The 27,045-nt window shown below is 40.0% G+C and overlaps 1 pseudogene; it reads left to right on the top strand.

The window, feature by feature from the left end:
- Positions 1–27,045, top strand: part of LOC125411573 (zinc finger and BTB domain-containing protein 6-like) — a 51,764-nt pseudogene that overhangs the window by 19,908 nt on the left and 4,811 nt on the right.

The raw sequence follows: 27,045 nt of genomic DNA on the forward strand, positions 1-27,045 counted from the left end.
ACTGAGTCCGGAAGCCAGATAAACAAGCTCACACTGACTCAAAGAAAATTAGGAGTAAGAAATCCAAGTATCCTTTTAGCCATTGTATTTGAGTTAACTTTTATACAAGGATATGGAATTAATTAAACATTTGTTAACATGAAGCTCCATTTGTAAAGACTCTCCTGATTCTTGCATAATGGAACAACTAAGGAAAGCAAACAGAAAATAATTTTGAAGAGACTCACTTTGGTTTTGATTTTGTAGGAAAACCACCAATTGTAATTCAGAGCCTATCAAGGGTTTGTGGTCTCCAACCACACCAGACATGAGTTAAGGACCCAGGACATACATATTTAAGATTTTAGTCTTATAATAAATGTATGTGATTCAAGTTAACTATGATCTGTGAATATAAAAATTCCAGAAAAAATCAATTATAATAGCATACACACACACACACACACACACACACACACACACACACACACCAGGGAAAGAGATAGAGATAAAAAGACAGTGAGAAACAATTTTAGCAAAGAGATGCACTTTCAAAGTGTTGGGAGCACAGCTCAGTGATACAAGCAAAATGCTTCCTGGCAAATATAGAGTCCTGGTTTGTTCTCCCAGACCACAGAAACAAACAACAAACAACCTTATGGAAATCATGAATTGCAGAAAATTCACAAGACCCCATCTGAGAATATGGATGTATTTAAAAGAGCATACCTTATGGATATATTTTTAGACAGAGCACCATATAACACTGGTGACCTTGAAAATAAGGTGCAGAGTTTGAAATTTAAAATATGGAGAGAAAACCTGTTAGTGACCCAGTGCTCAAAAAAAGTAACCAAAGAAATAGTTTAAAACCATAAGACACAGATCATTTGTGAGTTGGAGGATAGAAGTAGGGAGAAGGTGGCTAAATATTGATTGAGAAGATGCTGTCAGGAAATAGAAAAAAAATTCATAACTGATGAAAAGTCTTATCAGACGACATCACAAATTGTCCTCTGTCTTCCTCTCCTGACACAGACCCCACTACGTTATTCAGGTCAACACTACAGTCTAGTTGCTGAAAACCCAAAGACAAACTTAAAACTTCAACTAGAGAAGAGGTGATCTTTAATCTTTCTTGAAAAGGGATAAATGACAGAAATAAGCAAAGGAAGTGGCATCTTAAAATTGCTGAGAAAGTGTCTGTAGCACAGCCTACAAAATGAACCCTGTATAAAACCCCCAAGGCACCGGAGCCTTCACTCGTCCTGTCTTTATTCTCTCCTTTATTGAAAATAAGGATCCTCGAAAGAAAGGTAGTTTTGAGGGGAGAAATCTTTATCTGTTTTGTCTGTTTATTGTCAGTATTAAGAATGTATCTTTACATGTCTTTGTTCTTGCACACATACACACACACATGCAATATAGTGATTCTCAACCTCAGTTTACTTTAAAATAGTATGAGAAGAATATTATTTCGTTCATGGAATACTAGCTGTTTTGACTGAACAGATGAGAAGAAAGCAAGGAAAACAATCATTGGTCATAACAGCTTTATAATCTCCATGGAGTGTTAATTAATAACAGACTAAAAAAAACTCAACAGGAATTAAATATTGACATGTAGTGTGCACCATTAGGACTGGCTCTCAGTTATCTACACTGGGAAGAGCACCACACGTTTGCTGAGTGCTTTTCAACTGAGTAGGTTAACAAAGTAGGAGACAATTTATTTTTACTGTCTTGCCTTACTCTCTCTGCTAATTTATCCTCTGCCTAGATTACAATTAACCATTTTCTAAGTGTATCGGCAAAAGCTTTTCCTTGCTTTGCCTTATTCTCATTCATAAAATAAATTTAGATTCTGCATGCAGCCTTGAACTTTAAATTTCCACCCAAGTAGTACCGTTTTGTGGTAGAAATTGGAGTACAGTCTCACCTTCCAGCAGTCCATTGGACTGGTACATTCCTCCTGAAGAGTCCCCTATGGAGACCCGTTATCTGAGTTAGCTCGTCTACACTCATCTCTTGAGAGGCAGTTCTCCATTCCCTGGGGTTTGTTTTCTTCCCCGAATCCAAGAAGTGATGATGGTAAGGAGCTCTGTGACAAGGAGGCACACACCCCTCCCTGCTGCCACAGACAGCTTCTCAGGAAGATATGCATTAATTATACATGCCTTCTGGATTTGCTTTCAAGATTCTTTCTATTTATACTGAAGTTGGAAAAATACTCAGAAACGTGTAACAACAACAGTGGCAACAAGAGAAACAGTGGGTGAACTGCTGAAATAAGTGCCCCAAAGTCTGGTGTACCTCTTTCATTCTCTCCTTTCCAGTTTATCTTCACTGCACTAATATAAGAGACCCGAGAGGTCGCCAATTAGGATGTCTTAATAAAAATGAAGCCTATGAGGTGGTACATACATGTAATCTCTACCCTTGGAGGCAGAGGCACGGGGTTGATGTGGGCCATCCTCATCCCTCAGAGTGAGATAATAGTCTCTCAAAAGTAGCTAATCATCCAGATTATCCCAATTTCTCTGAAACACAAATAATGGCTGTGCAGTGACTTCACACAGCCATGGGAATGAATTCTATTCTATAAACTAAAGGGAAAGAGTGAAAGTGACTTCTAGAAGTAGGTAGGCACATGAAGTCCTTCCTTCCTAATACAGACAAGCACTGGGGCAGCGATATTTTGCTTCCTGAGATTACAGTGATCCGCGTTGATCTGACTGTGGTTTTAGCGGTTTCTGAATCAAATGTTTCAATGCTCTAGGCAAAATTCCCTCGCCATATTTGGTAAAGATCATGCCATTCAATTAGACTTTATTCCAATAAGTGTCCCTCGAAGGCATGGTACATACACATATTGTGCTCCAAGAAACGGTAGGGGACAGAAAAGAAAAGAAAATCAAGATACATATGCTTCTATCAGAGTATTCCTGAGTTTGGGGGGAAAGAAACAAAATTTTAAATAGAACTTTGGTAAAAAATTCTTTTTATTAAACATTCCTGTGACTAAAATTACAAATTTTCAAGCAAGCAAGCAATTTTGACACATTTCTTATTTTCTATCATTAACTTCCTCATCACCCAAGAATAAAGAATGCAATTTAGACTTTGCATCCAGAGGTAGCTTGAGTTTTGAGCTCATTGATAACTGATAAATTAAATCAGGGGATAGGAAGAAGGGAGTGCAGAAGATGAAGGGGTAGAGGCAGAGAGATTGAAATAAAATACTAAAGACTCTGGGTAAGAAAACGAGCCAAAGGGAACTCTGGGTTAGTCCCTGGTGCCAGCTCCAAGCCTTCTCCTACCCTTGTTTCCTATGTTTCAGGCTGTAGTTGAAGGGGAAGTATTTTCTGAACACTCCAAATGAACTCCTGAGTCTCTCTTGGATTATTCTTTCATATGATTTTACAATGAAACTGAAGCACTGTACACCAGTCTCTGAGCCCTTCTAGATGGATATTTTTATGTTTCTATATACTACTGGTGGTGACTAAAATCACATGACTTTCCACTAATATTTTCTCCAAAAGAAATAAAAAGATAATATAGGACTAACAACACCACCAGTGGTTTATTTTTAAAAAGGAAGCTTGGGGGAAAAAAAGAGCAGCTGAAGATGATAAAAGACAGACACAAAACAGAACTAATTGGATACCTGAAGTCAAGAGTTGCAGCTGAGCAGTGTCCCTGAAGTGAGGCTGTGGGGAGGCACCGTCAAAGGGGACTGATGATCCAAACCCTGTCAGTTCCTTGATGGTCTGAAGTGCTGTCCTTTGAACTAGAGAGCCTTCTGAACCCCCCTGAAATCTCATGTAGTCCCCTGCAGCCTCCTGTATTAAACACTTGCTCCCTAGTGGGGAGGCATTATGGGATTTAGAAATGAGGGTTGTGTTTCTGGAGGTTGGGTGCTGTTTGCAGAAGTGGTGTCAACACTGGTAACTGACACCTAGCTGGAGGAAGGAGGTGGGAGTCTGGGGGTGTCTCTGGGGTGGTATCTTTCTGTGGCTCTTTCTTTAGTCTCTCTCTGCCCTCTTGTCTGTCATGTGTCGCCACTGCCAGAATGCCCTGCCTCACCTCAGACTTAAAATAATAAGTCAAGGGTGCACAGTTTCCTCTTAAGTCATGAGCCTCTAGAAGGAAATTGTGCCTCCCTTCAGTTTCCCATGACCAGTGTTTGTTCACATAGATGGAAAGAGTGATAGGAGTGAGATAGCAATTAGAAGGTGCTGGAGGCACATCCTGAGAACATCTGGCCAGGGGCAATATGAGAAGAGAAACGAATCAGGGAAGAGTAGCGTTCTGGAATGAGCTGACAGAAGATGAAATTTTACCCCTCCAGTGGATAGCAGCTGAAACATTGTTCACGGGAAATTGTGCACCTGTCTCAGTTGTAGTGAAAGTCGTCAGTTTCATCTCTCATCATTGTCAATGTCCATCCTGAAAAACATCAGAACGAATCATCGGGAGTTAACAGCAATCTCGCTGAATCCGTGTCTTCAGCCTTTCAGATAAAAGGCTCCTTTTCTCTTGTAGAGTAACAGCGTGTGTGATGTATTTAGCTAGTACAAAGATGTGTGTGTTTTTCCTACTGGATTTGGGCACATCATGGGCCTGAGGCAGCACTGAATTGGAGCCACTTCAATATCGTAAAGTAGTAAACATCACTTTGGGGCTGGTGAGATGGCTCAGTGGGTACAGGTGGTAGTCATCAAGACTGAGAATCTTACTTTGATCCCCAGGATCCACAGGGTGATATGGGAGGACGCATTCCGACAAGTTGCCTTCTGAGTCTCATATGTGTACAGGGTCATCTATGCCCTTATCCAATAAATGAATGAAGTAATAAAATTGTAGAAAAAATATAAATGTGAATGCCTTGCATTCAGTATTCCCTGTCTGACTGTCTCTTGCGTTTCAGTGTTTCTGCTGCACCTCAGACACTGATTGAATAAAGAAAACACTTTCTTTATAAAAACATTATACTAGTATCCCAAATCTGCTGGTTATATGCCAACCTAGTCACAGCTGCTTTTTCTTTAGAAGGTATAGACGTCAGATCATCCTCCAATCTCAGGGGACATGGTAAAGAAATTTCCTGTAGTTTGTTGTAACTGTAAACAGCAGGGCTCATTCTGTTAGCTGCTGTAAGTAACTGGAGAGAACTTCAAGTTAATATATAATACTAACAAAATCATCCCCTACGAGGCAAAAATAAGCTCTTAGGATTTTCTGACATTAGGATAATTACCCTCAACAGACTATTCTGCAAAAGATTAAAAGAAACATTTTAATTTGAATAGACGTGTTTTGGGGCATTGAAACTAAAAGCTTGGCGTTCAGAAGCAATGCCCCTAAGCTGCGTTTGTTCTTTCACCAAATATTCCAATGATGGAGCTCCATGTGAGTACTGATTGATTGATTGAAAATATTTGTGGGATACCATGTGTATACTGTGTCAGAGGGACTGAGATGAACACTGGACGTTTATGCTTTATGACTTACTTGTTTACATGTATGGGGTGTGTGCTCACGCCTGTGTGTGTGTTTATATGTGTGTGCACAGGCATGCACATGGACAGGCACCACCAGAGGCCAGAGGAAGATACAGGTTATTCTGCAACCGAAGATACAAGTGGTTGTAAACCTCCTAACATGAATGAGCTCAGGGAGCCAAATTCAGGTCATCTAGAAGAGCATTGGGTACTCCACCACTGAGCCCTCTCTCCAGTTCCACATTTATGCTTTTAATGTTCACTTTATGCTGCCAAATGGGAAATATTAATAGGAATTATGCCACGAAGGTCCTCTGGGGTTGATTTCATTAGCCTGTGTATTAAATATCTGAGATTTTATGACCCTTGCTATTATTGCTTTATTGAATAAGGACCTAGGATTTACATTTCTGAATGTATGCTAATGACTTGATGCTTAAAACACTAAAGCTTTTCCTTGGAAAAAGCTTTGTTTCAGAGTATTCATAAGAACGTTCAGATAAAGTGTCTTCCTAAGGAAAATTTTGTTGAGGGCTCACACACCAGAACTGTGGAATAAGGGTAGGGCTGTACAGAGTGTTCACTTCATGGGTGTGAAGCTCTAGGATGAAGCCCAATTCCTGACAAAAGAAAACCAAAGCAATAACAACAAGAACAACAACAAAACATAAACCAAAACCCTGCAAAATAATTTTTATAGTCCTTGGTTTTGTGTGTTTGAGTCAAGATCTAAACAGTTTGCTTCCTGTGTGACTCATTGGCTTATGGACACATAATTGATATCTGAGTCATAAGGGGTGACAATGTTGGCAGATTATTAGTTTATATGGTGAGAGGTCTCCATCAATTTACAAAACAGAGAGAAGAAGGATGATGCCATGGTGCCTGTGGAACGGAGAAGTATTGTAAGGCATCCTCAGATGCATTGAACACAACGATGTTGAGTTTTTGAGGGTTGTTGAGATAGTTCAGTGGTAAAGATGCTTATCACCAAAACTGATGACCTAAATTTAACCCCGGACCCATATAGTAGAAAGAGAAAACCAACTGCCCCATATTGATTTCTGACCTCCCAAATACATCATGACACACGTATGTACACACACCACCACCGCCACACACACACCAGGAAAATAGTCCACTTGGCACCATAGATCTATCTCAGGGAGAATAATCCTCATTTATCTCTCCATAGAAATCCATGCCTACTGTCATAAAAATAACTGCATAATCGTACATATGTTTCCAGCTCTAGAATATATCAATTTACATGTAGGCTCTAGAATCAAGATAGTCTTGCTCTCCAGCCTTGGCTTGGAGATGGGTGCTCTCCCTGCCGACCTCTGCCTCCCTGAGGGCTGTGATTTAAGGTGTGCACCATCACCGACTGGCTGAGTATTCACTCTTTTAATTTTTTTCCTTATGGAATTTAAATGGTAACATCTCATGGGACTCTGTTGTTGGCGCTCTAGCCTCACAGGAGGAAGGCTCAGTGTCAGAGAACACCTAGCTTCTGCTCAACACATTTGCTTTATATTTTCCCACAACACTTGTAATTTCCTCATCCAAAAATATCCAAACCTGTCTTTTAGTGTGTGTGTGTATGTGTGTGTGTGTGTGTGTGTGTGTGTCTGTCTGTGTGTGCTATATTCCAGTTGTGGTATTGGTTTGTGGAGGGGTTTACATTTATATTTGTGTAGGAGGATGAGTTGTTTGTGTGACATGTGAACGTATGGTATTTGCATGTGTCTGTTTATGTTATTGCTTGTATGGGTCTAGAGGGTTGTGTGTGTCTGTGTGTGTGGGGGGACATTTATGTTTGTCCTGATGTAAGGACTGTGGGACTGTGTGTGTGATATCTGCATGTGTGCATATATGTGGTGGATAGAGGCTTTCAAGGTGAGATATTTATGTTTGTGTTGGCATGTTGGGTAGAGGGCTGTGTGCCTCTGCATGCACTAAACATTCTATTTCCAGTTCTGGGATATAGCAATCCCCCAAATTTAAAGGAAATTTTCTCTATTTCTTACAGACACCTAAAGCAGTAGCAATCTGAGATCATAGGAATTTAATTTTAGATTTAAATTTGCCAGGGTTCAAATGATGAGCTCCTTTTTGTTTATCCATTAATCTCAAAGAGAATTACTAGAGTTGAGCCAGTTCCCTGAATTTAGTGATCCCCTGTCTTCCATGTTTGTCTCTCTAACCACATGAAACTGTCCACAGTTTTGTTGTATCACTTCAGACAGTGGCATGCCATGAAAGCACACAACCCAAAATGGGAATCACCTGTCTGCCTTGCTTTTTACGTGGTTATATCTCAGACTGCACTCTATGGAGTTTTCATAGTCATGTGTCTTTGGGCAGGTGAGAATGTGTGTGTGTGTGTGTTAACACTCAATTAATATTCTGTCAGGCTCCCTTAGTTTTTCTTGATTTTAAAAGTGAACCTTTAAATTCAGAGCAGAGAATACCACAGCAGTGATATCTAGAGAACAAAGATAGACAGGGCCTAGAACTCAAGCAACCTCTGGGGTTCTCAGTTTAACAATGAACCAGTCCCAGGCTGCTTTTACAGTGGGTCTAGCAGGCCCTGCTATTGGGAGTTGTGAACCCCCAGATCCTGAATTTTTTTTTTTTATAAACAACTTGTTTCCCTCTGCTCCGAGACAGCCTGCAGCTGCTCTGAGCATGAGAACCTCAGAGGTTCCTGATGGCAGGAGAGTGGTTTCTGGTGGGTTTGGCTGGGGCATAGCTCTCAGTTAAGTATCTCTATATAAGCGGCTCTGGTACACAATAAAGGCGGCATTGTTGGGGCATTCTGGCATCAAGGATGACCTGTGTCTCTGTCTGTGAGTCTTTGTGTGTTTCAATCTCCAGTCCCTTGCTCGGTTTATGACCTGTATGGTAGCGCCTGGAGTGCAGACGGGTGTGGTGCGCCACACCCTGCCAATCAGGGAACAGGGTTGAAGTGAGAAGGGCGCTGTGAACTTCTGCTAATCTTTCCCCATCTCCCAAGCTGACTCCCAGGGAATCTGAGGATGTTGGCACCGTCAGCACTCCTCAGAGTTCAGCACCGACAGAAGTTTCTGTCATAAGTAGCAGAAATCGGACTAAGGGGTTCAACCAGAGGACACTGGGCATCACTCTGGTACTTTCAGTGAGAATCGGTGTGGCATAAAAGACACAAAAGGACAATAATGTAGCAATGCCCACAGGAAATGTACTTCAAACTGAGGAGAAGGTTGCTGCGGGGAGTTTTATTCATATAAATATCTACGAAACCATGGTCTAGTCAGCTAGATCTTATTCTGTAGCAATGTACAAATGACCTGAGGAAAATCACTAATAAAAATTTGTCATTCGTAGTGAGGAGCCTTATTTTACTTTTATGAAGATATTAATATTTTTCTGTTTATCACCTCTAGTCTTATGCTGAAATGAAAAGTTCATGAGTACATGTGATCATGGCACATTCTCCTAATCCTTGGGAAGGCACCTTGAAGTACAAAACACGCTTGAACCTTAGTCTTGTGCTGGACTCCACAACTCAATATTCTGATTACATACAGTGAAATAATTGGTGAGCAAGTCAGGTTTAACAGGGTCATAACTCTATGTACCAGACAAGTTTGAGATAACTTTGATCATTTGAGCCCCAAAGATGTGACATTCAAAAGAGAGGACAGCCGGGAGTAGTGGAGCACATCTTCACTTGTAGCCCTGAGAGGCAAAGACAGATGAATCTCCGTGGGTCTGAGAACAGCCTTGGTATGTAGAATGTGCCAGAACAGCCAGGATTTACTTAGTGAGACTCTATTTCAAAGAAAAAAATATGTATGTCAGAAACTGCACAGTTTTGTAAGACTGACCGATACCAGAAAGTTTGTAAAAGTAGATACCACAATGAAATCTACTTTGAGACACACTTCTAAACTCCACTTATTATTGGGAATGGTATAACCATGTTGTGTAATGTTCTCATTATTGAAATGATAGTACTGGACGAGTGGGAATACAAAATATTAGCAAATTTTAAAGATTATATAATTGGTCTATTGAACACTTGGGACTTGTTGGATATTGATAGAAATTAACTCTATTATTTCTTCTGTGCTCATATTTATCTATGTATACCCCTGTGAACATTTCTGATCTTCTCTCTCTCTCTCTCTCTTTCTCCCTCTCTCTGACTCTCTCTCTCTCTGTGTGTGTGCACTGAAGTTATCAAATTGTGCTTTAGTGGGAAAGCACTCACTGCTCAACTATTTTCCAAGCCTCTAGTCACAGATAATTTTTTGCAATTTAATTATTTTTTTCTGAATGTTTTGGTGCATGTGTGTTTGAATGATTAGGGTTTCTGCTGTTCTTGTTTTTTTTTTAAGATTTATTTATTTATTATATATAGTGTTCTGCCTGAAAATATGCCTACATGACAGAAATTGGGCACCAGATCTTCTTATAAATGGTCGTGAGCCACTTTGTGGTTGCTGGGAATTGAACGTAGAATCTCTGGATGAGTAGTTAGTGTTTTAACCTCTAATACATCTCTCTACTCCCTATTTTATTTATATTATTAGTGTGTATATGTGTGTGAATGTAGGTATACTCAATTGTAAGCACACATGCCATGCACTGCATTTGGACCAAGAGGACAAGTTTTGCAGTCAGTTCCTATTACTTGGGTCCCAGAAATTAAATTCGGGTCTTAGAGTTAAATGCTGATCAATATCTCTTAGACACAGCCACAGATAATTCACAATATCAATATCACAAAGGGTTGGGGCAAATCATATACTGAGAATTCTGGAATGGAAGCAAAGTAAAACCTAGGGAGCTTATTGTAAGAATGAAGACGGAACACAGCTCTCTACAGCCAACACTTGACTATATGGGTGACCCTAAAAGACCAGGAAGTGAAGCAATAAACAATTCAACAATTTCTTGTATCAAATAGTTTTGTAAAAACCATAGAATAAATTACTCAGAAATACACAGTGGCAAGTAACAGTAACAGAATTACTTAAACTGTGGAGTCCCAAGTCTTTAGGTGATTTGGATGTTGTCATTTCTGAACTCTGTGGGTCAGCTTTTGGGTACAGCCACAGTTTCTAACTCTGCCAAGAACATAGACACTGATCTTTCTGTTCCGGGCTCCAGGATGATTAAGCCAGAATTTTTGAAAAGAAAGAAAGAAAAAAGAATTGCTCACTTCCTTTGCTTAAATTGATTTCATTCGAGTGTTTCTTTTTTTTTTTAGTAATTTTATTAAATTATAAAAAGTTTCCATTTACGCCCCTCCTCCCAACGCCCTCCCACTCCCCCCCTCCCTCTCCTCCTCCCTCTTTGTCCCCAAGGGAAGTCAGGGTCTCCTGCCCTGTGGGAAGTCCAAGTTCCTCCCCCCTCACTCCAGGTCCAGGAAGGTGAGCATCCAAACAGACTGGATCCCAAAAATCCAGTATATGCAGAGGAAACCAGTCCCAGTGTCATTGTCAATGGCTTCTCGGAAAGATTGCAGGCCAGCCACATTCAGATATTTCAACTAAGGGAGTCATATTAGAGTTTACAGGAAACTTGATTATATATGGGATCCCAGGTCCAAGGAGAGATCCCCAGATTGTTCTCTGGACAGAGGAGGGGGTGCCTGAACCGGCCTTGGCCCGTGACCATACTGATGAATATTTTGCTTATCACCATAGATCCCTCATCTGGCGTTAGATGACGATACAGATGGAGGCCCGCGTTGGAGCACCGAACTGAGCCCCCCAAGATCCAAATGAGGAGCAGAAGGAGGAAGAAAATGTCGAGTGTTTCTTAAAACAGAAGCTAACATCAGATAGGAACCCATTGTTTTGCAGCAGAGAGAGTGGAGGAGATAGTTGTTAAATGCCCAGGCTTCAATAGACAGTAAAACTCAACCTGTTTTCCAATATTTGTGGACTTCCCACATTTAGAAAATGTGGCCCGTGAATTCAAAGGGAAGCGGTTACAAACAGCTATAATGAGACACATTACATTGGTGAGAGGTCCTTCACAAGTGCTTCCTGCTGAGATGACGCTGTTTGTAGAGCATCCCAGTTATAATAAAATAGGATTATGTTTCTCCTACAAGAAACCAGCATTTTAAATTCATCCAGGGAATATCCATCTACTTAAGAGTCAGTGAAGTTTAGTTTTAGGATGGGAAGAGAGACATTACCTAGACAACATCTGTGGTTACTAATTGAAAGAATTAGCCAATGTTAAGTGAGCGAGGCAATTACTATGCTTCCAAGAAGGAGTTTTGTCCAAGAAACCATGGTAGGTGCTAGAAGAGTTTGTGGAGCTTTGATTCTTCAGGTGCTGTCTGGGATGCTGATGTTGATGCAGCCAGGAACAACCTGGGGAAACCGCATCTTCCTTTAGCAAAGGTGCTGCCTGCAGGGTACACATCATGCAATGTTTGTCCAGAACAACAGCAGGAATGGTGCAAAGATAACCAGATTTTCTGGTCAAAGCATTATCTACCCTGCGTTCACGGAGGTCTCATCTTTCCCTGGGGATATAAGTGATGTTTGAGCCTTGCTTCAAAGACTTTTCCTTTCCAGTGAGGAGTCCACTGAAGTCCAGATTGTGGAGAGTCTAGTACTCGATAGCAGAATGCCACAGTGATACTGCTGCTGAGAAAGTTTTAATTTTGTCCAACTAAATGTTGAATACTAAATGCTATCTTGGTTAGGAAGACCCAAAGCAACAACTCTGCCGTGGTATGATTGACATCTTCACTCACAAATTCGTATTTGAGAAAAGAGATTCTATATCTTCAGATTTCCATTAGGACTCTCACACATCTGTCTCAACTGTTTGAGAAAGCTTCATTGTGTTATATGCACATCCCCTGTGACTTTATCTGTGAGTCAAATCCCCACTTTTAGCAAATTAAAGCCAATTTTAAAGTGTAGGAAGACATTTCAACCTTGCATGAAAACCATATTTTACTCCTTTGATAAAATGTGCAAAATTCTGCGTAGATATTATGACTCTTTCTAGCTGTCTTTCACAAGTTTGATTATGTTTTATAAGATCAATTGTTAACATAGTTAAGGTCAGAGTGCTTGATTATGATTATTTACATTAAACTTAAGTGTAAGATGCTGAAGTGTGACGGTCAGTAAATGCCTCGATATTTTAAAATCTGGTTTGACATTAAGGAGGCTGTGCTAAAGGCAAGTGGACTAGGAATAAAATCCTCTCACCTATTATTCTCAGAGTTCCAAAAATCTTTGTATGAGTAATCTGAGATATGCTTTTCCCACTAAACATTTTGAATATAAATATTAAAAAGTCATTCTCTGGGTATTTTTTAAGTGGATAGAATTGGCACTATGTATAAATCAAATGATTAAGAAAAGAATGTGCAGATGGGTGGCCCAAACCAGGAAACAGTTCATTCACTACATTTCGGTTATAAATATTTCTTTTTGTCTGGAAGCAAACAATGTATCTGGCATCTATTAGTAAAAACCTGGTAAATATTTCAGCCTAATGCCATTTATGGATCTTTATTTGTTACCCTCAACTTCTAAGAAAAATTTTCCTCCTGTAACATAGATGTTTCAAACACTGTCTGGTACAAATGATTGGCAGGTCATTGAAGGGGCATGAGCATTCTTTCTAAGTGTTTGGCTCATCTGGGGAAAGCAAGCTGAAACTGCATGCTTTTCTCTACTTGGTACCTTTCTCTAAGATAAATTGCATTTTTGCTGCATTCTTCTACTGCCCACCACATATGAGAAGTCTGGGTGTCCACAAACTTTAGACAGCTATGCAGACCTCTTTGGAAACACACTTTGTAATGAAGCCTCAGGTTCTCGAGGGCCAGGTTTTAAATGTACAAATCTAGTACAGAATCCCCTAGGATAAGAAGGATGCATCTGGGAAGGAAAAAGTACATTAGACTCTAGGACCCTTGTGCAAACTACGTGAGTAATGAGTAGTCAGAATGGTCAATATCATGAGCAGGAGTGACAGTCAAGGCTGGTGCAGACGTGTGGAAAGGGAAACCCTTAGACACTGTGTGCTGGAGTGTGAGCTGATGCAGCCATCTTGGAAATCAGTCTAGAAGTTTCTCAAGGAATAAGAAAAAGATCAAGCACGTGACCCAGCTATATCATGGCTGAACATCCCAAAGGATTTTATGACATATGGCAGAAAAACCTACACACCCATGTTCAGTGCTGTGTTTGTTTTCCATAACCAGGAAATGGGTCAACTTAGATTCCCATAAGTAGATACTGAAACTGTGCTATTTCTATGCAGAAGAATGTATATACATACATTGTTCTTCCTAAAGAAGAATGGAATTTGCAAGAAAATGGATATAACTGGAAGATTATATGGACTGGGGTCACCCAAGTTCAAAAGAATCAAATACTGCATATACTTTTGCCTCTGGTAGGAAGGATACCTTCGGGTCTTTGGTGTGTATGTTTAACACGGAGCACACGTGGAAGCAAGGACACTGCCCACAGGCCATGGTGAGCACATTCAGGGAGTGGAACTAGTAGAAGAAAATAGAGTGAAAATAGAGAAAGGTAAGTCTGGGATCAAAGGAATTCAAGAAGGCAGGGAAATAAGAGAAATGGGGAAATGAGAGGCCAAGGGAGGGGTTATTCAAATGAAGCATAGCTGAACAAGCTATTTCAGAGGCTACGATCTTACAATCCAGTATGTGTGGGGGGCGATAAATAGGGATAGTAGAATACATGTATGTGCTGAGGAAGGACATGGAGAGGAAAAATGCTGTAATTGAAAGGTTTATATAGGGATGGGGCCAGTGGGTAGAGAAAGGAGAAGTAAGGTGAGTTAGCAACACCTAATGATGGGGAAGAAGCCGGATTAAAGCCCACCAGCTTGTCAGATAACTAAAATATATTTTGAGGAAATTTTAATAGGTGTCCTCTACATTAATAAACCACACAGCTTCCATATGATATGAATTATTCATGAAAATCCAAGGAAATGGATATATTATTTAATTAAAATAATCATTTATTATATCAATAATATAATAAATACTATATAAAATTAACTTATTTAATATGCTTAGTTATTATCTTAATAATATATAATTTGAATTAAAATTTAATTAATATAACATAATTGATATTATCATTACAGTATTACTTATTTCAACCCTAAGAGTTATTGGTTAAAGAGAACCCATCCACCCCCCCTCCCAACACAAACACACAGTTGAGGGAACATCTCTGAAGACATGGAGAGAATGTAAGAGCCGGAGAATGGAGAGGAATATTATAAAATCCTGTTCTCTATTTACAACACTACTTCCGCACTCACAGAAGTTATGACTACCACCCAGGACTGACACAAGTCCAAACCAGTTAAGAATTCAATCAAGTAGAGTGGACGGGCTCGCAAGTATTCACCCCTGGGTGAGTAGCTATGGGCAATTGAGCTTCCAAAGGAGAGAAAGTCATTTTCACCAACATGTGGCCTTTGGAAAGTTGTTCTTGCCTCACTGAATGACCCCATTCCCACATGAATAAAGGTAATATTAGTGAGACCCAGTGAATTCAAAAAACAAACAAACAAACAAATAAACAAACAAACCCCCCAAATAATTATAAAGGGAGAACATGAAGTGAGGAGGGAAGTGTGATGGGGTTGATTGGGAACAGATTTTGGATGAGGCATGTGAAGGGTCGACATGATCAATATACATTATATATGTGTATATGAATATATGAATACTTCAGAGAATTAATAAAATATAAGTGCCAAGAACTTCAATGAAGAGAGAATGTAGCTACAGTTTTCTAGGAAGGGACATCTGGCTATGCTGCATTGTACCACTCCACTTTGCTGAATGGGTGATCCAAGCTTGAGGTCAGACCCGAACGCCTGGAGCTGTGACGTTGACTCTGTGTGCTCTGATAATTAACTTTCCCTTCTTGCACTGTCCTCCAAAGACTCCAGCTTCCCTTCTAGATCAACAATGCATTTTCACTCTGGCTCTTCACAATGTATTGCTCTACTGCTGTCTTGCATTCTTGTCGCTGTGGTGACACTCTTGGTGAAGCAAGAATTATTTTGTTCCACAGGATGTTTATGAAAAGACATTCCTGTCGAGAAGGGATATGCAAAGTAGCCTTGAGTAAGTCTACTTTCTGCTTCATTATTTTCTAATAGCCTCTGCACTCAATGAATTCACAAAATCCTGACATGCTATAGAAAAGCTCTGTAGGACAAATTAAAGATTAAAAATAGTAACCTCACGAAGGCAGAATCCACTGCCCAATTAGAGCCACAGTCTCCACATTTATCTTTATCTTCAAAATTGTACTCATGAATATGCAGTGCTTGAGAGACTAGGAGATATGCCTTTGAACTTTTGAAGTGTGGCTAAAGCCAAGCAGCATTGCGGACTTTAAAAATACGTGCTTGTTTGGTCACAGGAGGATTCTGGGATGAAGAGGATGAACATCTCCAGGGAATGTGAAGAACTGATTTAAACACTTATTGCTGGTACTGATCCAGTCATTAGCTCCTAGTTTGTATTAATGTAGGTAGGTTTGATAAAACATGGGGTTTGCCATTCCTGTGAATAGGTGCTTGTGTTATTATGTTAGTATTTCTCAGACTCAAGCATATGATAGCAAAAACATTAATCATAGATAGAAACAATGAAGGTGAACGTGCTTGATAATTTTGCGTCACTTTGACACAAGTTCAAGTTGTCTAAAAGGCAGGAACTTCAGTTGAAAAAAATGCCTCCATAAGATCAAGCTGTGGGAAGCCTATGGGGCATTTTCTCAATTAGCTACTGATGTCGGAAGGCTACTGATACCATTGTGGGTGGGGCCACCCCTGGGCTGGTGGTCCTGGGTTCTGTAAAAAAGCAGGCTGAGCAAATCAGTAATCAACACCCCTTCGTGCCTCTCCTTCAGTTCCTCCTCTGCTTGAGTTCCTTCTGTGGCTTCCACATCAACGTTCATTTCCTCTCCAAGTTGCTTTTGGTCATGGTGTTTCATTATGGCAAGAGTAACCCTAACTAAGCCAAACTCGTATCAGGATCTTGGAGTATTGCTGTGACAGACATGACCAGATGGTTTGGGGGAGGGCTGTGGAAGGACTTTGGGAGTTTGGGCTGGAAAAGCCATTGAGTCTTCAAAGCTTGGTGAGCTGTTCTGGAGGAGCTTGGGGGATAAGAATGTTGAAAGCAATGTAGACTCTGGAGGCTTGGCTTGTGAAATTGCAGAGAAAAGTTTGAGTCACTTAAAACCGATCAGGAATGTCAGCTGCTTTGGGTTGAGAATCTGTGATGTCTGGTCAGCTGTGATTAACAAAAGACCAGACTCACTGAAGACACTTTGCTTTACAGGGGCAACTGATACTGGTGAGAAGGAGCTAAGAAGTTAGTGGTGATAAGGAAGAGAATAGAATCACTGAGGTAAAATCTTACAGGAAGTGTCAATCAGCACACATAAGCTGAGTTCCAGAGGTGGCCAGCGTTGTACCTCACATTGGCAGTTAAACTTGGTAGTATGTAAGAGTCACCCAGGAGGCATTGATTTTGAAGACGTGTAGGGGTCTTGGAAAGCAGCTCAGGCAGGGCACTGTGTGGCAGTGCTGGGATCCCTGAAAAAAAGTCCAGGAGGGGCTATCAGAAAAAACGAAGTCCAGTTACACAAGAGCCCCCGGCATTTTGGAGATGCCAGCGTCAAAGTCTAGTGCATTGGGGTCCCTGGGTAAGAGTCTCACACAAATCAGAACACAGGGGCTGCAAAGTATGAACAACTGCATAACAAGCTTTATTTTGTATGGCTTTTATACAGACTAAAAGGTATTACCTCAACTCTGAATCCCCCCTTTACCACATACACGATCATGAGGAACTCTTGCCTCACCATGCAAGAAACAATACCTCAGTTGACAGTAACAAAAATGAGAAGTACATAGAAACAAGGCAAAAAGTATACAAAAGCAAAGCACTCCTTTCTAACTAGTAGAGCATGAAGACCTGAGCTCAAAGACCACTTCCCTAGTCAGGTTACCGATTCTGACAGAACGTTTGAGAAATGGGCAGAGAAAGTTTGCTTTCATCTATGCTCGGTTTGCCAAGCAACCGTTTCCCAACTTCGTCTCATCTGTCCCAGGAGGAGCCTGCACTCTAAGCCAGTTCTGTGTCCCCACATGCCAGTACCATGGGATGACATCCATGAGCAGCAGCAGTGACAGAATGAAGCCAGTCAAGCTATGTACGCTGCAGAGGGTGGAGCCGGAGAAGTGACCCAAGCCCCTTGGAGGAGCCCAGAATATCATGAGCGAATCTCAGGTATTGGACATTGTGTGATTGCCTTTGTTGGAGTTTTGGTTTACTTTGATATGATTGTGGCTGTGTCCTGGTACTTCCTTCTTGACATAAGAAAGTATTTAACGTATTTTTGATTTTTATAAGAGCCCACAGTTGAAAGACTGAGCTTTTAAAAAGAGATTTTAGGTTTTCAAAGAAACTTATTTTTTAAAGAGATTGAATTTTAAAATGTTTGAATTTTTAAAGACCAGGATTTTTTAAGTTTGTAAAATGTTTTATACTGTGATATTCATAATAATATGCGACCTTGGGGATGAACAGGAAAGGAAATGTGGCTGAACCATGATGTATGCTTTTGTGTGTCAAGTATCCAATTGTATTGGATAGTTTTATGTCAACTTGGTGCAAGCTAAAGTCAACCAAGAGGAGGGAACCTCAATTAAGAAAATGGTTTCCAAATATTGGGCTGTAGGCAAACCTGTAAACCCTAACCCTAACCCTAACCCTAACCCTAACCCTAATCCTAAGACCTTTTCTAAATCAGTGGTTGATGGGAGAGGACAAAGACCATTGTGGGTAGTGCCATCTCCAGGATCGTGGGGATGAGAAAGCAGACTGAGCAAGCCATGGGAAACAAACCAGTAAGCAGTACTACTTCATGGCCTCTGCATCAGCTCCTGCCCTCTAAGTTCCTTCCTTGTTGGAATTTTTTTGCATGGTGTTTCATCACTGCAATACTAACCGTAACTAAGGCAGTGGGTATGTCTATAGTTCACACACATACAATACATTTCTTTCCAATCTCCTGCATCTGCCAGTAGACTTGGGAAATAAGCATACATGTCTCTGGTGGATGGTGTTTCTTAACCCTTTTTACTCTCTCTGCTGTAGCCAATACTCACTAATGCAAAATAGCATGCTGACTGACATTCTTGCCAGTACATCGCTTGTTTATTAACAGGAGATTCTCTCTGAGAGCAAAGGCTTAGCAGGAAACATCAAAATCTTTTTATCTTATTGTGTTTTAAATAATGGGAGAGCATGGCATGTACCACTAACAAGCAAAAGTTGTTATAAAGAAAAGTTTATGTATCCCGAGGTACTTCAGGTGGTGAGTCACACGAAGGCAAGGGAGCCTAAGGAAAAAGTATTTCAGAAAATGTGGACCATAAAATGGTATCCCTGTAGCATTTCTTATATATGTATTTATTCATTTAGAAAGTAAGGAACAGGAAAACCCTAGACCGAAAAGCAGGTACTTTGAATGTGACTTTAGAGCAGGGTGAACGCAAGAGGAAAATGAGCAGGGCTCCCGGGGAGAAAGCAGCTGGGGAGAAGCATGCACAGGGCGCTTAGGAAAGCCTGCGTGTATGAGCTCCCATTATTTAAGATACAATAAAATCAAAAGACTCTGATGTGTTCTGCCATCTCTTTTACCTCCGGTGCTTTCGTCTCATTTATGATGGAAGGTTTTGTTTTATGCGCCCTTGTCTGTTATTTTCAAACAAAAAGGTACTGAAATAATTATCAAGGGACACTTTGGGGCGTCAATAGATTTCATATATTTAATTGCTAAGGAACAGCAATCTGTTCGGTTTGAGAATGCATCTGGTATCTTGATGCAAGAAATAATGAAAAAAGATGATTGTGTGTGGCAGTTTGCTTTTTCTCATGCAATTTTAATGGCTTCTCTTTGTCAGGTTCTTCTCTTTCTATTAGGAAATACAGGTTTTTAAAATATACTCAGATACTTTCCTTTCTTTAGACTGATCTCAAACCTGAATTTTTCTGGTTACTCTCTCCACCTTTTCTTGACCCACATTTAGTTAACAAAGTCATGAATAACACTCGCTGGTTTCTGGAGCTGGTTCATCCATAGAAACTCTCACAGTGGGGCTGATGTTGTCTTCACAAAGCCAAGAAATTCAGTAGGGTGGAAGAGAGGGGTGAACTAACTGTCTTAAGCAGTTAACATGCAGATCAGTTAGGAGCCCAAGCAAGGCATGACAGGTTATGTGAGTGCAGGTAAATATGACATGTGATCATCAAATTAAAAGCCTATGCAGTGTCATAAGATAAGGAGACCACAAAGAGTGACACCAGCAAAACGTCTGGAACCAAATAAAATTCCAGTCCTCTAAAGATAGATAAATGAAAGCAGAAAAATCGATCCTGAGTTAAGCTAAATATTTTTTTTTTAAGTCCGCATGGCTTGATAGCAGAATGAACAGGCTGAGGAACCAGAAATTTGCAGAGGAGACCAGTAAAAGTGAGTTTATAGAGCGGGGTAAAGAATAAAATCACATACATGAGTGCTGAAGATTCCCGGATCAATCTAAAACACAGGAGGCTTTCCCCTGGAGACTGTGCCGGAAGACAAGAGCAATGTGAGGGGCTATCCCAAAAAGAGCGGTCGCTGAGCTGCCAGATCAGGTGAACAGTGTGAATCCCCTCACCGGCGTGAACTCCAGAGCAGCACACCACTCTGATCGAGTATTACCGACCAGCTTCCGAAACAAAAGAATACAGTGACTCCTCACGCACAAGGGAATGCCAAGGACACTAGCAGCAGATTTGCCATCTGACGTCATGGGAATGGAAAAGCTTTCACACAGTTTAAGTGCTTATAGAGGACGAGAAATGTTCCCTAAAAATCAAAGGGTATAAAACGTGATGCACTTAGGATGTTGTATTAAATGTATATGGTTCCTGGTGAGAGATTTAAGAGGAAACAAGGGAGGAGGGCCAAACAGTTCACCATCGTAAAAAAGCAACTTAAGAACAATGAAGGCATCAGTGAGGGAAATGCGATTCTAGCACACCCACAAAGCAGCTAAGAGAATTGATAGCATCCAGGCTGTCCTCATTCATAATTGCTTGAAATGTGAGTACATTGAACTCTCCAACAAAAATGCAGAAGTCAGAAGGATGAATCAAAAATTTTAACATAAATGTAATCTCACTTAGGTGGGTCAAGACAGGAAGATTGTAGGGGTTTGGTTCCTTGGTTACCTAGCCAACTTGTGTTTCCAGTTCAGTGAGAACCCTATCTCAAGAAACAATAACGTGGAGATCCATAGAGGAAGATCTCTTGCCTGCCCATGCACGGGGATATATATATATATAATATATATATACATGCAATGTACTTACACATATACAGCACAGAAGCATACGCAGATATAGTCACAACCTTACACACACAGAAATATCTTTAAAGGTTGTACTTTATTTGCAATTTAGCAATTAAATGACATTATTTTCCAGAAAAACAAGTGTCTCCATCAAAGGTACAGAGTTGCACAGCTATTTCTCCAAATGAGGCGTTCAAATAACCAATCGTCATGTAGGACGACTGAACACCATCATTCCTGAAAGAAAATAAAATTAAAAGCATTTAGAAAGCACTTCACACTTCGTAGAGTGGTTACACTGAACATGAGCAAAGGGACGGTGTGTGTCATGTGCAAGTCAAGAAATGAGAGCTGGGCTGTGACTGAGAGTGTTGACTTAGGCAGCCACAGGGGATAGCCGCGGCTTTTTCCCCAAGGAAGAGGCACAGAGTTACCCTGAGCGGTCATTCTCACTCCTAGGGTAAGTGTTCAAAGAAAAATTAAATGAGCAAAACAAAACAGAAGTAGGGATTCAAATACATGCCGTGACCAGGGTATATGGGCAATACTCAAATGTGGAAACAATCCACACGTCCACCAGCATCTCAGACAAGCCACTTCATATTTTATGACCTGAGATAAGACAGATATTGGGCTTTACACACTTGGAGAAGACAACCTGGAGAAAATCAAGGTGGGAAAGCATCATACATCTGAAGTGAACAATCTTGAAATACTAAAGTAGCTGCTTGCTTCTGAGTCACTTAGATCAAATCTCTTCTATGTATCTTCTGGGAACAAAGGGGGACTTTTTTTCCCTGATAGAAAATCTAACTTAAAATAACTATTTCTCCATCTTTGGAAAGGGCCATTCTGACAGACACTTTCTTGTTCTCCAAGAGCCTTTCATCTCAGACATTGTCTGCCCCGCCCTTTCACCTAATTTTCCTCTGTCAGATTCTTAGCAGTTTTCATGCAAGACCATAATTTTAAGTAACTACTCACAAATGACATCAACTTTGCATTCCTTTACTATGTATTATATACATTTCTCCCTTGGTCCCCTCTGGTTATGTTTCCTCTGGAAAATTCCTGGACTTCTGGCTTGGTTAATTTTTATTCTTTTCAAGACAGGATGAACAGCCCTAGCTGTCCTGGAACTAGCTCTTGTAGGCCAGGCTGGCATTGAACTCACAGAGATCCACCTGCCTCTGCCTCCTGAGTGCTGGAATTAAAGGTGTGTGCCACCATGTCCCGGCAGGTTAAATTTTTGTCAATTTGACACAAGATATAGCCATTCGGAAAGTGGGACTCTTAATTGAAAAAAATTGCCTTCAGCAGTCTGGCCTGTGACAAGTGTGCATTTTTCTTGAGTGAAGATTGCTGTGTGAAGGCCCCGTCTGCTGCGGTCAGTCTTCCCCTGGGCAGGTGTTCCTGTGTTGTATAGGCAAGCAAGTTGAACAAACCACAAGAAAGCTGTCCTTCTTCATGGCCTCTGCTTCAGTTCCCACCTTCAGGTGCCAGCTTGAGTTCCTGCTGGGCTCCAGATTTAACTGTCTCTCTAATAGCTATGATCAATTCTGAAAACATGAATATGTTCTCTGACTTATATAGAACTAAGAATAGTCCCCATTCCTTTTTGAAGGCAATATTTGCGATGGTGGGGATTGAGCCACAGGCCTCTTAGCTATACTTTTAATCTAAATTCCTGATGATACTTATGCTGTCAGGGCAGCAACACGACTCATTAATTCCAAGCCATCTGTTCTGGTCTGTACTAACTTTCTCAGGATTGGCTGTCTGCTTGGAACCACATTCAAATTTCTCCATTTCTACTCCCTAATACCTAACTGCAATCTTTTTCTTTGCTTTCTGGCAAGAATTCCTAAATTTTATTTTTAATTACATACTTCACATTCACTACTAGTTATATTTCGACTTTCTTCTCTCTTCCCTTTCCTTTCCCTCCTCTTTCTTCTGCCCATGTCTCAATTTCCCATCCTTCTCTCAGTCTTATGTATCCCAGCCTAGACTTGAAATTGCTACATAGCCAGAGGACGACCTCAGACTCCTAATTTTTGTGCTTCCATTTCCAAGTGATGGCTTGAGATACAATGCTCTTCGTCTATGGGCCTAAACTTCTGCACTGTCTTTTATAAACCTATTAATAAAAAGAGATGTCCATAACCCCTGACATCATCATTGATCTTGCGACTGTTGTCATTAACCCTTTAGGGATATAGGCACATTAAAGAATATGGTTATAGACTCGGACACTGGTGTCTGATATCTACCTACAGGGTTAATTAAAATTGATAAGTATATAAGCATGAGTTCTTCAAAGGTATTCATAAAATAATTTATAAAAATACTGTTTAGTCATAAAAATGGATTTTTATAAGTTAATGAATTTAAAACCTTAACTCAGATTTTTATAATATAATCTTCCACACCTCTTGTCTGCATAATGAATAAATGGATCTTAGTATATAAAAAAGTGAATCTGCCCTTTCACTACACATAATTACAGTTGCGTATCACTCTAGCTTGATTCAGTAGTTTGAAAGTGCTTATTAACCTTTCAAATAGATTTTGTCCTATCAATTATACCTAACATCAAAAAATTTTACCTTTCACTTTTAGACTTCTAAATTAGCTCTATTACATGTTTTCTGTGGTTTTATAATATTAAAGATGCTGATGATAACTGAATAACATCCCAGAATACTTTCCGTGTGTCTTGCTATCGTTGGGAATGAGACCTGGGATAAGGTACAGATTTTCTCCATGGTGAAAGTTGCTATTTCAGAAATGTTTTCACAGAGCCACAAAATGTAAAAGAACACCCCACCAATGTCCTCCCTGCTGCTGTTTTCTTTGACTGCAATGACATCTTTTATCATGAATCTGTACAAAAATGTGTTGCAAAGAAAGAGGAATTTTTTCTTCACTTTAGAGACAATGTCATTACTAATTACATTATCAAAAGTTTTAGTTACCTGACCTTTATTCTGATATCTCTTTGATACCTAAAGTTCTGAAGGTAGATATCTTTACATGGCCAAGAAACTTTAAGTTCCCTATATTTTGTCGGTCAGGTGCATGAGTGACAGGTAGAGGTGATTCAAACGTTTTGTAACTTTAACCTGTTTTCAGGAGTTGTTTTCTCTCGTTCTAGCTTACCTGGATTCTGAAGTATCTGGATTATTACTGGGTGCCATCATAGCACCTTTGAAAGATGAATGGATGTATTGGTCTACCATTCTGTGTTCCTGGACTTTTGTCCTGTACCATGCTTTGGAGCTCTGCCAAAGCCTGACCTGGCCCACAGAGTCCCATCAGCACCCAGAATCAGAGGGCAGCTTGCTTTGACTCTTCACTCACAATAGAAATTAAAGATGGAAGTGAGAAGGAAAAAAAGTATTTAAACATTTTCTTGGGTTGCAAGTTCTGGATGTAGGAATGTGTGAGTATGAGGATTCTTGGTATAATTATTCTGGATGTAGGAATGTGTGAGTATGAGGATCCTTGGTATAATTATTCTGGATGTAGGAATGTGTGAGTATGAGGATCCTTGGTATAATTATTCTGAGAGGAAGTGTATTGGCAGATGATGCAGGAGAATTATCTGTATTCTGTCAATCATGTATTTTAATAAAACGTTGATTGACCAGGCAGGAAGTATAGGAGGGTCAACCAGACAGGAAGGAGAGGCAGGGCGATGAGAACAGGAGAAGGCTAGGAAGGAGGAAGTGTGGGGGTCACCGTTCCATGCCACCCACCTCCCACTATTTCCATATTGTCCTAGGGGTTAAAACACAAGACGCACACACACAGATACAGAGTTTCGAGTCATCCTCAAGAAGAGACTGCCCAATTTATTCAACTTAATCCAGGGTTAAATACTTTTGGCCCCAGTAAAGAAAAACTCCTCCCACCCAGAGGGGCTGGGGAAACTGGCACCTGTGAGAGCTTCTCCTCAGGCAGGTGGTCCAGGGCGCAAGGCACTGTCAGACAGGGTAGATGGGCCTTGGCGCCTGAACTTCTTTTAGACAGGTTGAGAAATTACCATTTTAAAGTAAAATAGACCCCTCAGGCTATTGTACCAGGCTGTAGCAGAAGCAAGCATGGAACTTAGCAGGAAGCTTAGCTGGTTAGTGTAAACATTACTTGCATCCTGTGTTTTGGCCTCAAGGAACAAGGAGGACAGGGCCCTACAAGGAAGCACATTCCTCCATTCCTGCCCAGATCACCAAAGAAGCAACATGTGAGCTGACAGCTGAAAAAGGTACCAAGCCATTTGGCTAACACAGAGTAGAATTATGGGTTACTGTAAGATGTAAGAATTAGTTAATAAGAAGACTGAGCTAATGGGCCAATCAGTTTATAATCTTATGGAGTCCTGTGTATGATTTTTCTTTGGATATGCCGGTTGTGGGGTACTGGGCGGGACAGAAACTCCAACAAGCTGGCCCTCATGTTACAGGAAAATGAGCAGAGGTTCATGGTTTTGACTATGAAAACATCAAACAGTATTTTTTTTTTTGGGTGAAGGTGAGTGGGGGTAGAGAATTAAAAGAGAGAGAAATTAGGAAGGATGGCTTCTGCTTGATCCTGCTTCAACTTGACATGGTAGGCTTTGTTGACTCCCCATGGGAAGCCTTACTCTTTCTGAGGAGTGGTAGGTTTGGGGGAGGATGAAGCTGGAAGAGGAAAGGGAAGGGAGAGGAAACTGTGGTTGGTATGTAAAATTAATAGAAATAAAAAAATAAAATACATAAAATATATATTAAAAAAGAAGCATGGTGGCCTCCTGAAAATGAGATTTTAAAATCCCACACCAGAAAAAAAATCAAAGGAACAAAATAAAACAATACAAAAAATAAATGGGAAGTGTAAAACTGAGTTAAAATCATCAAAGAAAAATCCACCATGAAACAACAGCAACAAAATCTCCTGCTTTATCCAGCAAGCCCAAAGTAAGACATGGGTAATATCCAGAAAGAAGTCTCATGTAACTTAGAAACCATGATAGTAGCATGCTTCCTAAATAGAGTTATAGAAAATAAGACAGAAAAGAAAGGGAAGGAATGATAAAACTTCAAAAGTACCAGAGCAATTTAAAATAACATGGAATAAACATTGAGCAAACTTTATGTTCCAGGGGCAGAAATAATAAAGGTCTGGCTTATTTAGATGACATATATCTAGCAGTGTAGATGCTATCAGATATTTCCTAGCTGCTAGTGACATGCTTAAGAATTTTTGTAGTCATCATAGCTATTTGCTAGTTTATTGTGTGCCCAGCATTCATAAATAACAAATGAATTCTATTAAAATATTCTTTGTCTCCTTCACAAAGAGATTTCCAAAGCACAGTGTTTAGTTGACAAAGAAAGTATTCAAATCAATTTGATTAAATAGTTTCCTCCGTCATGATTGAAAGAGCCACTTTGTAAAATGTATAATTTTATAAATTATAATTTACAAATTTGTAAAATCTGTAATTTATACACCCCTGCTACCACCAAAGCATTAGACACATCTCGTTCATTGTCATTTATCTCATATGCTCTAGTACAATTGTATTTTTATATTCTTATTAATACATCATAACTGGAGTAATTTGAAAAGTAACACAAGGAAATAGAAAGCAAATGACAGGGGTTGAAGAGACAGCTCAGCAGCTGAACACTTGATTCTCATCATATACATGGCAGCTCTCAATTCTTCATAATTCCAGTGCCAGGGGTCTGAGGCCCACTTCTGACCTCCTCAGGCACCAAACACATAAGCTATGCACATACATAATACTAGCACAACATTCATGGATATATAAAATCCAAAGGGAAAAGAAAAACAGATTTTAGTTAACTTTTACAAGTGTTAGTCTTGGTAGCAAGCATCCATTCCCTCTAAACCCAGCAAGAAAAGAAGAACAAAAAGGAGAAAAAAGAAAAATCCTTGTTTGAAATTTTGCTATCATGATCAGTTTAAACATGTATAGTATCTGCAAATTCTAGCTGTGGAAATCAGAGATCTAATTCAGTTTCTTTTTTATCTATTATTTATCTAACTTTCTAAAACAGAAATATCCCAGCAATTATCACTGATTACTAGAATCAACTTT

This window comes from Myodes glareolus, chromosome 18 (assembly GCF_982192425.1).
Source record: "Myodes glareolus chromosome 18, mMyoGla1.1, whole genome shotgun sequence".
NCBI classification, from domain to species: Eukaryota; Metazoa; Chordata; class Mammalia; order Rodentia; family Cricetidae; genus Myodes; species Myodes glareolus.